This window comes from Palaemon carinicauda, chromosome 17, assembly GCF_036898095.1.
Source record: "Palaemon carinicauda isolate YSFRI2023 chromosome 17, ASM3689809v2, whole genome shotgun sequence".
NCBI classification, from domain to species: domain Eukaryota; kingdom Metazoa; phylum Arthropoda; class Malacostraca; order Decapoda; family Palaemonidae; genus Palaemon; species Palaemon carinicauda.
In genome coordinates this window covers 85567252-85569159 of record NC_090741.1, presented here as the reverse complement: position 1 = coordinate 85569159, position 1908 = coordinate 85567252, and positions in this window count along the sequence as shown.

Here is a 1908-nt window from a genome sequence, read left to right as displayed (position 1 = left end):
GTCATTCAAGAAAAAAAAAATTCCCGATAATTTATCAAAAGGTTTCTCGGAGGGAGATTTTCCTCCTCTACATCCACTCTCATATCCCTCACACCAGAAAACAAGTTAATTTTTTAATATTTATAGTTTGTATTATGTATGATTAATTAGTTGTTATTTCTGATATTAGGGGTTATAAATAGTTCATTAATTACTATCACAAACCTATAGAATTTAGTGTATATGTGGATATGTTGAACATATCTAGTGAATTTTCTGCATCTCTCCTGAGAAAAAAAAAAAGGGGTGTAGGTTTAGTATGCGGCCTACCATTCGAATATGGCCTACGAAATTCTATCTGTTTTAATATGTGGCCTAACCTAACCTAACCCTACCTAACCTGAGCTAACATAACCTTACCTAACCTAACAAGCCAGGTAGGCCACATACTAAACCAGAATAAAAAAAGGTAGGCCACACACTAAACTGGCACCAAAAAAGTTTTAGGTTACGAGTATTTTACGTTACGAGCTTGCTCTTAGTTTAATCAAACTAGTAAACAGATCTAATACTGTAGTTGAATATATACCCTTTTAATTCAGTACAGGAACATCAAGACTTTTTTTATCACGCGAGAATACATTTATTTCTGATACAGATAGTAAGTTTTTATATTATTATTATTATTATTATTATTATTATTATTATTATTATTATTATTATTATTATTCCAATGAATAATAGAAATAAATCGAATTGGTGAACAAGAGAAGAAAGCCCTACAAAGAAAATAATTACATACACAAACAAGCCAAATTATAACTTAACTTTAATTGCTGCATTTTGGCGCCATGAATGGTCATATCATATATCAGAAGAGAATTTTGTGATTGACAAAGAAATGCCTTTATTAGAACACTACATTTTTTCATATTCAGATTAAATACATAAGAAAAAAAAAGTCACATACTTTCTCAAGTTATTTTTAAGTTTCTTGGTATTAATATGATCATAATAATCTTAAAATATTATTAAGCAAATTTATGGTATATTTGCTAAATTAAAATAGATCTATTTATTAAGCGTGAAAAGTTTCCAAACTTGGTGGTAGCACCGAGAAACTTATTAAGGTTGCATCCATTATAAATATGATAAGTAGGTTTAGTAACATATGTGACAGATAAAATAGTAAAAGGGAAGCAGAGAATACCCTCCAAAAAACAATCGGGTTATGCATCGGATAAAACGTTAGGTCGTGTATTAATTCCTGTTTATGTAAATGACTTTCACTATATTGCCACCCAAATTTGGCACATCGTATAAAGCGATCATTTGCGATTCACTTAAACCCTTCTGTGTAATTCCCCTGATTTTGCATATTTGAATATCCATTTAATGGAGATTTTGCTACGTAATTCCTTTGTTAATCTATTTATACGCAAATGCATGGAGCAGAGAATATTTCTTATCTATATTCTTAGTTGCTAATTTTTAAAGGTTGAAAAGTTGCTCTTGATTAAAGGAGGTAAAGGACATGCTAATACCATAAACACCTACCATATGTACATTTAATCAGCGTCCAGCTCCCCTTTCCACCCAAGCAGGGCCCACGGAGGACCAGGCTCTGTCTGCCGAGGACTCCGCAGGTAAACCTATAGGCTCCCCAAACCCCACGTCCTTAACTCACAAGAACGGCGAGGTTGCAGACACTACTATAAACTATCGAGCTTCAGTGTGTCTCGAAGTCCCATCCTGAAGATAGCGAATCAGGGATGTTCCAGTAGGCACCTAAACTCTTCTGTTTATTCTTATCCTTTTTTTTTTTTTTTTTTTTTTTTTTTTTTTTTTTTTTTTCTTCTTCAAGAGTGGTGGTAAAGTGGTGTATAGTAAAAAGCTATAGATCGTTTCTTTTATTTTTTGAGAAAGACT